Here is a 12,050-nt window from a genome sequence, read left to right on the forward strand (position 1 = left end):
GCCGTCAACAGGAAGCCCGAGAAGAACCTCCACATCTTGCAATGTGATGGTGACCTCACCATGTGGCATGTGGAAGGTGTGAGTCTCCTGCCGCCATCGCTCCACTAAGGCCGTTATCAGGCCGTGATCAATCTCTCTACCCGGGGTCCTGAGAAGTCCCTCCAAACCAAGTGCCTTAATGATGTCAACGACTCGGTCGTCCACCATTGGCTCTCGGTCGGAGAACTCTTCAGTGCGGACACGGCATTTAAGGGACCCTGGATCCTGCACAGAACAAAAGCATGGATTAATATATGACAGCAAGTGCGTGTACATTGTATGAATAAAATGCGTGTACATTCGTTAAATATTTAGTGTTGTGCTTTACCTGCCCATTCCAAATCGCTTCTGACCGATGGTTGGCCTACAACGTCAACACTGACTGGTCAATGGGGCCAGGCTGTGTGTAATCAATCTGTCCAGCATTTGCAGCAGCCATACTGCACAAGAATTATAAGCAATTAGCACGTAATAGACATTGAAAACAAAAAGAAAAACAAATGCATATTAATTGGTGCTGCACTTGTCCTTGATTTCAATTTGTACAATGAATCAATCATTCTTAATTAACTGGAAGCTGTTCCTATAATTTATTGAAAAAATCAACGTACCATATTTGTGTAACTATAAAAATTGTTAGATTGCGGGTTCCCTTGGGTTAAGATCATAGTTAATGCTTAAGATCATAGTCTTGTACTTTGGGTTCCTAAATCATATTCCACAACACAAATGTACTGGCCAATGCAGTGTGCGTAGTGTCATACTATCATGCTCTCCCAAGGACAATTGAATTCAACCATGTGGTTTATTGGCCAATACAAACACATAATTGAATTTACTTGAGGAACCAAAGGTTTAGTACATGGAGAACTGTCCCTAAATTTTACCCCTCCAAAATAGTTATCTTCTTTAGCAGGTTCAGAAATCAATCAGGAAACATCAAAAGACAAAGATTGAATCTCACTATTTCTGGTGTACCTTTTATCCAAAAAAGGAAGAAATGAAAAAGGATTATGTTTAGTAAACTTGTTTCAACAACCTATTTACTACAATCAGTCTAAATCTAATCTAACAAGCCCCATATATGCATCTCTTGCGCCTATAATTTAAAATTGGAATGCTTAGATAATTTCTGATGAACAAGTGACCTTTGTTCGACTTACAAAAACATTGCAAAGTAGCAAAAACAAGCAGCTGTTCAAAGCTGCTAGGGGTACAAACAGATCTTACACAACGACAAATGATACAGATAAAACTAACCATAACTACCATTACCATCTAATTATTCAACAAAACATGACAGAAATCACACCCTAAGCTCTTCTACAGTGACATTTATTCCTCTTAAGAAGACATCCCCCACTGACTGCATAGAATTTTTTTTTTTTTTTGCATTACTGCAAAAATTCCCACTAAGTCAACCCAAGCCCTCACCTTCCATTTAATTGAATGATGCTTTCCTCTGCCTTAACTTGTCCATGGTGATTCTTGCCTTTGGCGTCAAATATGATAAATGGATATTGGATTATCAAGCATACAGCTTCCCATTAGATGCTTTCATTATTTTTTCATTGTTTGCCAAAACTTATTAGACATTTTATATATTTGAATTTGAATATGTGCAAGATATAATTTGAAAATCAAACTCAAATATAATTGGAGAAACCTTGATAATTCTTATATTGGAGAAACCTTCATTGTAAGTAATAGGAAGAGAGCTGATCTGTTTGTTGGGCTGCAAACAAAAGGGTTCACTCCTTTTCCAAAGAAAACTGAAGCTGTTGAGCCAGAAGTTGCTGGTGCCACTGATGATACAGAAGAAACAGAAGTGAAATCTCCTGCTTACAGCAGTAGTAATGGGGTACAGATCAGTGATTATGAGTATCTACTGGCCATGGCAATTGGAAGCTTGACCATTGAGAAAGTTCAGGAGCTATGTGCTGAAAGGGATAAGCTCAATAAGGAGGTTGATGATTTTTCTATGGGACATGGCTACATATAGTTCATAAGACTACACGGGCAGTCACTCACATTGGCTACATATGGCTTGGTTCCTTGAAATTTCTACTCCTGATTGAAATTTCTACATATGGCTACATATCTACTTTTTTTTTTTTTATAAGTATTATCTATAATTTATTTCCTCACTAGTTACCGCCAATTGCTGCTAAAATAGGCATCTCAATGCATGTTCCATTTCTTTCTTTGGTTCATCTACTCCAGAGATAATGACCAATTACAAACCAGCAACTAAGTGAGAGGACATGGCAGACCCAGCAGCGCACATGGCAAGTTGAGTGCCACATATACACGAAATTCAGAACTCTACTGGTTGAATTCAACCTAATTTCAACACTTTCGCACTCAAACTCCCTACTATTCCTGAAACCCCTAAATTCTTTCAATCTTACCCCGAACACTACATTTAAAATAAAAAGGACTTTACAATCCAAAAACCACTAATAGGACCACAGAAGTATCATAAATTGGTTCACCACTATCGTAAATTCACAAGTATTATAACGATTAAGTAATACTAATACAACTTTACAACAACAAATGATATGTGTTCCGCATATTATCAAAACATGAATGCATACACAGACAAAAGCAAGGACCATGTGAATATTTATATAGATGGGCAAAAGCTAGTTTAAAATTAACCATTAAGTTGTCAAGAATATTTATCACTATAAAGCTTAGTTAGTAATTCTACATAAATGAATGTATAATACAAGTACTTTTGTAGAGACAAGTTTTATATAATCATAGGTCAGATTCAGCAGAACCCATGAGCTACAAATTTTACTGCAACTAGTCCTACAATGAGACCCTAACTAAGAAATAAGCCAAGAGCTCTATGCCATTTCCAGCACCCACAAAATTAACACACATACAAATCTCAACATCCTCATTTCCACTTGCAACAAACAGCAAAAAAGCATATCATGAGCCACCCATGTAAGATTCACATAGCCTTTAATAAATTACTTCATATCCATGCTTACAGATCCTAGTAAATAAATTGGTGCTAATTTTTATGGCGATGCAATCTAATATGCTAAAAAACATACCTGATTACTGAGTGAGAGTGGAGAGAGTGCTTGAGAGTGGAGACTATGGCAGGCTGAGTGACAGCTTAGGGGGCGAGTCAGAGGGTGGAGAGCCGTGACAGCTGCGAGTGAGAAGGTGGACAGAGGCGCGAGAGGGAGAGTGAAGAGGCGTGAGAGGGACAGTGAGTGACAGAGAGTGAAGAGCCGCGACAGGTCTGCGACAGTGAGAGGGTGAGTGACAGAGAGTGGAGAAAGGCGCGAGAGAGAGGTCTGGTCTGTGCGAGAGGCTGGACTTGGGTTAATTTGAAAAACCCCTATTAGAAATCGAGTCTCAAGCACTCGATTTCCAGGTGGTTCAAGTGACAAGTACACGTCACCTGGAAACCGAGTATTTAAGAGTCGATATATAAATCGACTCTTAAACACTCGATTTCCAGGTGGCCGCCACGTGGAAAATCGCCACATCAGATCTGATCAACCCACAGAAATCGACTATATAAGAGACGATTTATAGCCTCAAAATCGACTCTCCAAGAGTCGAGATGCTAGTATTCTATAAACTTCCGAAACAGTGCCTACTAACTATATTCTTCAGCCATTAGGGCTATTTGCCCAACAAAACCGATTTTGGCAGCTAAACGGATAATCTTGGATTCTGGAATGAGACAGACGAACATTTATTAGGCAAATGAAATGGCATATAAGAAACGACGTCGTTAGTGCGTATTATATAATATTATCTGTTATTTTCAAACTATAATATTGTTTTTTAAAAAAATTATGTAATTTCTTTTTTCATTATTTTATATTAAACTCAATTGAATTTATAAAAGTTTCTTTATTAGTTATCTTCCATTTTTATTTGTTGTTTTATTATATATATGTATCTTCCAATGATATTTAATGTCCTACCCACTACTTAGTACTTAGAACAATTGCAGTAGTGGAGCTAAATAGCTATATAGCTATTTTAGCTCCACTCAAACACAAAAAATCCTCCTGCAGCAGTGGAGGTAAAACAAAAAAATTTAACTAAAGTGCTACAGTGCTCATGTATCAATACATGAGCATTGTAGCTGAGAGCTATAAAAAATATATTTTTTATTCACCTTTCCAATTAAATTGTGGTTGAATATTTTTTGGGTAGTGAGATATATTATTTTATTGTAGTAGATATATTATTTTATTGTGATGTTTATATTATTTTATTGTGTTGAAAGCTAAAATAGATCCACTGCTGCAGCATGTTTTGTAAAATGAGTAGGTAAAATAGATAAAGTAACTTTTTATGAAGCTAAATTGCTAAAATTTTAACTCCACTGCTGTAGATGCTCTTACCAATCCAAAGGAACATATTCATTTTGTAAATTTTTTGGTAAAGTTCATTTCGTAAATTAAAACTATTGCTTTTGCTTACGCAAATTGTGAAGGCTGTTTCTGTACTGTAATCAATGAGGAAAAAGTAAATGGCAATTGGACACTCGAAAGTAGAAGAAAAAACATGCTCTACCAAATTGTTTAAGGCACCAATTTCCGGATTTCTTTTTGCAAAGAATGGAAACACTATTCAGTTACTCTATCATCTGCATGATCAGCCATAGCCATGATGTTGTGTACAGCTGTTCTGTGTGAATTTTTGCCTTTTATTTTGTTATAATACAATGGATATCGGCACAAAAGTTGAGTCTTAAAAACCTAAGACAGGTAGTAGGCCAAAGGGAACCAGAAAACTTCAAGGAAGACATTTTATGAAACATAAGAACATTATTATAATTTGAACCACGACTGAGGATTTACACAAAAACATAACAATTACAAGTTTTAGAAAGTCAAAACTCACTCACAACAATATTATAAAGTAGTGTTTAGCAATTTAATTAACTAATCGCTAACCCGTACAATACACGAAATAGTAAGCAAATGTTAAATAAATAAATATACATTTAGGGCCTGTTTGGTAGAGGAGTTTTTTGTGTAATGTTGTTTGTATTTTTTTTATGGACCTGTGGGTGAAAAAGTGTGTGAAAATGCGTGTAATATTGTTTAAAAATTGAAAACATGTGTTTAAGATACTCTGCCAAACGGGTCCTTACTCTGTTCAATGGCGGCTCTATAAAGTAGTGTTTAGCAATTTAATTAACTAATCGCTAACCCGTACAATACACGAAATAGTAAGCAAATGTTAAATAAATAAATATACATTTAGGGCCTGTTTGGTAGAGGAGTTTGTGTAATGTTATTTGTATTTTTTTTATGGACATGTGGATGAAAAAGTGTGTAGAAATGCGTGTAATATTATTTAAAAACTGAAAACATGTGTTTAAGATACTCTACCAAACGGGTCCTTACTCTTTTCAATGGCGGCTCTAAGAATTTTTCTTAGAGTGTTTCTTAAGAAGTATAAATTACAAAATCTAATAAAAAGAGAAATTCATATATTGACAACAACAACAATCAAAATACACACAAATACATAAATTATTGTTATTTAGTTGTTTCGTTATTCTTTACGGACTACTAGTAGTTTAGCACACACCCCACTGTACAGTAACACACACCCCATGTTCATTATCCACAGCTCAACCCATTGTCTAACATAACTTAATTTTTTGTCTTTTATAATGTATTGGTCAGTTACTTTTATGTCTTTAGTGCCTTTTTCTGTCCACTTTTATGCCTTTACTGCCTCTACTTGTCTACTTCCCCAATTCAAATATCCAACCCCACGGCCCCATGGCTCCCATCCACCCCCTACTCAATAGACGAGAGTCAAAAGAGCCAATCAACATTACACAAAACATTAAGGGTCCGTTTGGTTCGGAGGATGGAAAAGTGAGAGAATAGAAAATAGAGGGAGAATGGAAAAGTGGAAGATAGAAAAGTTTTTAGCTTTCCGCATTTGTGTTCGGTTGAGAGGGTAGAAAAGTAGAGGGATGGAAAACTTTTTGGTTTGGTTGAAAATAAGGTTTGTATAAATTTACCATCATGTCTCCCATAAATAAAACAAAAAGTAATAAATTATACTTTTTTAAAAAATTGTATATAAATGAAAGTAGATATTTCCAAAAATAACATTAAGAAAATCATCCAAAAGTGTTTTTTTAAAAATTAAAAAAAAATTAAGAAAAAAAAAAGAACGAAAAGAAGAAGAACCCACCACCTGACAAAACCAAAAAAGAAAAACAAAACAAAAGGCAAACGTTACAAAAAAAAAAAAAAAAAAAAGAGCTAGAAACGTTAATTAGAGAAGGGGGCAGTTTTGTCCAAATATTTTTTCTACTTTTCACTCCAATTTTCTCTCCAATTTGGAGAAATTGTATTTTGAAAGGGAATGAGAGAAAACTGTGGGCCCCACCACTTTTCTCTTCCCCTTCCCCTCTCGACCAAACAATGAAAAATGTCATTTTTCACCATATTTTTCACCATATTTTCCTCTCTCTATTTTCCATCCTCCTTGTTTTCACCCCAACCAAACATACCCTAAAGATATAAAACATTCACAACACACAAAATTCACAATACATAGAACGACAAACTCACAAACGGATAAAGTCAAAATGTCAAATAAAGGCAATTACACATAAGATAAAGCTATTCAATTCCAAAGAGAGAGTCTCATTTTTTAGTTCAAAGAGAAACAAAGAGAGAGCTCCTCTCTCACAAACAGAGTACAACATATAGGGAAAAAAAGAGAGAAAAAGAAGTAGAAAACTGAAATACCTTGAGGGGCGGCGCCGCGACAGCACGTCGAGGACTTGAGGCCAAGCCAAGACAATCTCTGATCCAATCTCACTGTCACCGATGTCGATGTGCTCTAGGACCAGGGCTGGGGCGGGGTCTATTATTGTTGCCTGAGGCCAACAACGCAATCTCTTTCTCTTATCGCCGATCCGATCTCGCCGTCACCGATGGCCTGATGTGCTCTGTTGCTGTTGCTGTTGCTGTTGCTGTTGCTGAGTTTGAGGCAAAGGCACCGGTGTGCTTGGTCGTTGATGAGGTTCTTTTTCCTTTAGGTTAGGATTTCAGTTTTGCTTAACCATTTGATTAATCGACGTACGCGTATTGGGTGTATTGGGTTTGGGTTGGGTTGGGTTTTTTTTTTTTTTTTTTTTGAGAATCCGTTTGGGTTGGGTATTTAGTTAATAAAAATTTAATTATTTTGATTTAAAAATCTGTTTGGGGTTAGTTTTGTTTAGGATTGATGTTGGGCTTTTTTTCCCTAGGGTCTGGGCTTGCTATGTGTGCAATTTTTTTTTTCCAGATTTTAGTTCAAATTTTTTTTTGGGCTTTTTCTTTTTGCTTGAAAGTAGAACAAATTATGGAGAAAAATGTAATTTTATTGGCATAAAAAAAAAACTGAGGGTGTTCCAAATTTTTTTTTGAAGGGTAGATAAATAAATAAATAAAAAATTATTACATATAATTTTTTTTTTCAAGTCAAGGTGGTCCTGGGACCACCTTGGCCTTAACATGGCGCCACCCCTGACTCTTTTCAATGCTACTATTAGTTAAAACCAAATGATAATCAAATCAATACTTGATAAAAGGATGTAAAGAGATAATTTGAAATAAATACGAAGTTAGTTATTCAAAAATAAATTATAAATAATAGCAAAAAGAAATACAATCAAAATTAAAGAATTAAAATAATACAAAAATCAATTGGACAAAGAGAGAGAGGACTTGTTAAACGAAATCGGATATCTATGGGCTGAAACTTTACTTGAGAATGCATAATCTAACTTATTCCAAATCTATTGTGATTGAATTTCAACAAAATTTTTTGTCTAGTATGAATCACATAAACAACCCAATTTCAAGAGCAAAGCTTGGTCCAAAAATCGGCTGAGAACATACAATTCAAAAGAATTCAATACTTATATTAATTAACCTAAAATTAGGGTACTATTAAATAACGTTAATAATTATTTATTGGGAATGCAGCAATTGTTGCATAATGGGTTATGTGTCAACAAAAAGAAAGCAACACGTGTCCAAGGGTCATGTGCAATGCACATGATTAAATGGACTCTTAGATACTTGTCTATTTCTTTTGCTGCCACATAACCCATTATGTGGCGATTGCTACGGACAAGCATGTAGCAAAACATTTTCCTTATTTATTTTTTATTCTAAACAATGTAGTTATTTATTTTTCAAGATACAAACCTAAATTATGAAATTAGAGATAGAAATTTAAACAATGCAAAAGTTGCAATATAGTTTTTTTTTTTCTCATAAAGATGCAAATATGCAATACAGTTATACAATAGCATGCACTTAGGGGGGAAGAGAAAGAAATAGAGTTACCAAAATTACTTAAGCAGACTTTCTATGGGAAGGAGACTTCTCTAAATAAACCAAAAAATTGGGGGAAAAACTTATTGTAAGACTCACCTACAATAGACCAAAGACTCATTTATGAAAAACAATAAAGGAATGCCAAAGTTGTTGACTGTGTGTGGGGTTATAATTTAGGCAAGTGCGGCTCTACATGTATCTCAGGGTGGTCACAAGACCACCTTGATTTGCCAAAAAATGTGTGTGTGTATATATATACACACATGCAAAAAAAATATGTATTACTAAAGTAACCTATTTTGACCACCCTAATAAGAATATTGACAACCCTGATTTGACAATTACAAGAATTTTTATTCAATAAAAATAAGAATAATGCTACATTCACAACATTTTTAAAATAATTTCATAACAAATTTTATGTGATAAGCAGAAATCGGTTACTATTTTTAATTTAGGTCCAATATTGACATCCCTTTTTTAAACTTATAATAACAAATTATTATATAAGATTTGTTCCTAAAATGTTGTAGATATAGCATAACTCCAAAAATAATTCAGCCCCTCAAGAAAAATATTGTAGTCATGAGTTCTCTTTGATAGTGCCGGCAGTTATGCTCTTTTTGGCTTTGCAGTAGCAATAATTTTTCTTTTCTTAGCAACTCAACTCATAGTTGTAGCAAATATCATCTGTTTTTCTTTCTATTCTCTATTATCATTTCAATTCTCTTACTTCATTACTGTGATCTCAGCGTTCTTAATTCTCACTTTATCCTTATCAATCATTTATTTTTCTTTGTTCGTTGGAAAAAATGGAAACACCTCATGTATTTTCGTGTTTTGTTTTTTGTGATATTGACATATTCAAGTTATTTTTTTTATTAAATTTTATATAATTTAAGTTTCTTAGTAATCACTCTAAAAATAATTCCTAGAGTCGCCACTGAATTTAGGAGAAGTTTTACTTTTAAAATTTTGAATTTGATCTAAGAAAAGATGGATGTAGAAGCAAAAAAACCAAAACCATGCTTAACGGAAAACAACTCACAACAACAATACATTTAATAATTATATTAAAAACAACCACACTCTGCTAGGATTCAATTGGCGGTGGGACTAAATAATTGGCATCATCATCATTCCTACAACCCAAACTTTTGAAATAAGAGTTAGAGAAAATCCTAGAGAGAGAATTTCATGAGAAGCAGATCAATCAAACAGGAGAGAGAATGATAGAGGTGAGTCTTTTGTGGCTTGATAGTAGTAGCATGATAGTAGTAGCGTGAGAGTAGTAGTCTTTTGTGGCTGAACAGTTTTAGATTCTAATAGAGTTTATAAAAAAAAATTAATGATGTGGAAAATTGTGTAGCTAGTATAATTGATGTGGCAACATATTATAAAGTCAACAAAAAGCCAAAGGCTTCTGTTTTATAGTATATATAAATGATGGAAAATTAGAAAAAGATGAATAATAAATTAATAAACATAACGTGTTAGTACCTTTGCGGTTCCCATGCTCAATTCCATGGATATAACATTACAAAGTGGTCTCATGAAGTGCCACACCATATTTGCATATTCTTCAGTAGTAAAAGAAAGATGATGATTCTCAACTTTAAGGAACAATTTAACCAAGTAGGGGATGTTTTCCAACACAACATCCTCGTCACCCAAAAAAACCTTCGAAATGAAAGTACTCAGAGAGCCGGGATGTTTATTTGGAGTTGGTGTGTGGAATACTTAGCATTACAAATTAAATGTAATGTTTTTAGCGTAGGTACATGTACAATGATAGTGAACTTGCCTTCAATATTAAAGAAGGCTCCATAACACAGTAAGAGGGTGAAATCTTAAAGGAGCGAGCAGGCAGTGAGGAGTGTGGAGAGAGAGAGTCACAGTTTGCATATTTAACATTTCTAAGTTGTAGAATCCTGAGACCAAAAGGAGGATTGAGAAGAATGCCATCCTTCAATTTGAGAACACTAATGTTGTGCAAAAGAAGAAGACACTAATGTTTAGTAATAGCAATATATATGTGGAGATCGAGCTCTTGCTTGCCACAGGGAATGGTGGCTCTAACCAATGTGTCAACATAGAATAAATCACAATCAAGCCAGGTCCATTAGAGGCGAAACTTGCATAAGGGAATGGCGTTGCAAAGAGTCCAAATGTTAGACACCGTATCGACAAACCTAAATTTTGCATTCTTATTCCTAACAAGATTAAAGTAGTCCAAGTTAAGAGTTGGGAGGAGAGTCCAAAGGGGCCTCCACCTGTTGGACAAAACGCTTGTGACGATGGCATCTTGAGTAGGGAGAAAGGAGAGGATGTGGCAGAGGAGGCAGTCAGGTAAGCTCATAATTATGTCTTCTATATATTTTTTATTCTCAATCCTCTGTCTCTGTGCCTTCATGCCCCAATCTGCTTCTCTTATTATTCTTTATGTTTTTTTGGCTAAAGGAAGGGTATTCTTTCAATTTTGGAGATTTGTAGGTTTCATTTATGGTATATTATTGGTGGCAGAGTTTGGCTTATCTCTAATATTTTTTTAACTTGATATTAAAATAGTACTAGAGATAAGCCAAACTTTTGACATGCTCCTTAATTTCTACCATTTTTTTTTTGGTGCTAAATAAATACTTTATTGATCTACCCAAGGGAAACAACAAAAAGGTGAGGGCCTAGGTCCATCTCAATCTAGAGCCTGATGAATTAGGGAAGGAAGAAAAGAGATGGGAACTGGCCCACTCCAGTTACACAAGAGAGGCCCACTGGGCTAGTAAGCGAGTAAGAACATTATCAGCTCTATATACAAAAGAAAGTGAAACATTCACAAAAGTATTATAGAACATTATCAGCTCTATATACAAAAGAAAATGAAACATTCACAAAAGTATTATAGAGGCATGAAATATCATCTATAATAACTCTGATACTCCAATGGGGGGCTACATCAGACTTGGATAGAGGCTCAATGACATTCCACGCATCACCTTCAATTATTATGTTGAAGTAACCTTCAAGCACTGCTCTTTTAACAGTCCCAAGAGCAGCTTTAGCTTCTCCAAGCAGAGGAATTTCAAAGACCAGCTAGTCTACCCAAGCCAACAACATCTCTCCATTCTCATTTCTGGCAATAACAGCAATAGAGGTTTTGTTTTCTCTAATTGCTGCATCAAAATTGAGCTTGACCCAATCTTTCTGTGGTGGGGACCAACCTTTACCCAACTTCTGCTTCTTTGACTGGCTATCCCAAGCTTTTTTATGATCCATATAAGTTAAGAAAACCTGCTTCGTTAGATCATATGGGGAAATAGTATTCTTTCAGTCTCTTCTAATTTCTAGTCATCCACAACATATCACAAAAAATTGCTACGTAAAGCTGGAAGTTACCCACATCTTCATCCACAATCCCCAGAGAATCCTTTGGATTAAGGATGAGTTTAACCCAATCCTGAATAGATAAATTTCTCATATTGTTTATAATCAGTGGCCAATGAGCTAAGAGCCAAAGCTGCTGTTCCCACACACACTAAATAAGTATGTGCTCCAAAGTTTCTGGGGCACTTTTGCAAAGGCAACATTCAATCGAATGCAGGGAGAATCTTTAGTTAAGGATCGATCTCGTTGGAAGGATTTGCCAAGCCATTTTCCATA

The sequence above is a fragment of the Castanea sativa genome, chromosome 1, assembly GCF_040712315.1.
Source record: "Castanea sativa cultivar Marrone di Chiusa Pesio chromosome 1, ASM4071231v1".
Taxonomy (NCBI): domain Eukaryota; kingdom Viridiplantae; phylum Streptophyta; class Magnoliopsida; order Fagales; family Fagaceae; genus Castanea; species Castanea sativa.